The sequence below is a fragment of the Doryrhamphus excisus genome, chromosome 10, assembly GCF_030265055.1.
Source record: "Doryrhamphus excisus isolate RoL2022-K1 chromosome 10, RoL_Dexc_1.0, whole genome shotgun sequence".
Classification (NCBI taxonomy): Eukaryota; Metazoa; Chordata; class Actinopteri; order Syngnathiformes; family Syngnathidae; genus Doryrhamphus; species Doryrhamphus excisus.
This window is the reverse complement of record NC_080475.1, coordinates 5837218-5837510: the sequence shown is the minus strand read 5'-3', so window position 1 is coordinate 5837510 and position 293 is coordinate 5837218.

Genomic DNA, 293 nt, shown 5'->3' with positions numbered 1-293 from the left:
TGGGTGCTTTTTAGTCTAACTTCCTGCAGATGGCGGCAGAGTTTCATGTTGAAAACACATTTTTTTGGACACATTTTTTCCTGTTTTGGGTCAATTAGGATGACTAAAATTATTTCTATTTGCATGATATTGAGAATATTTTATTATGGGAAAGCCCGCATGAGGATGACATGGCTTTGGAAGCTTCTAGTTAATTGGAGATTATTCTGAGCATGTATTTTGACTCCAAAAATATTCAATTTATAACAAAGAAATCCTACTCTACGTATCATGTTCTGGTCTGGATCTAGTTA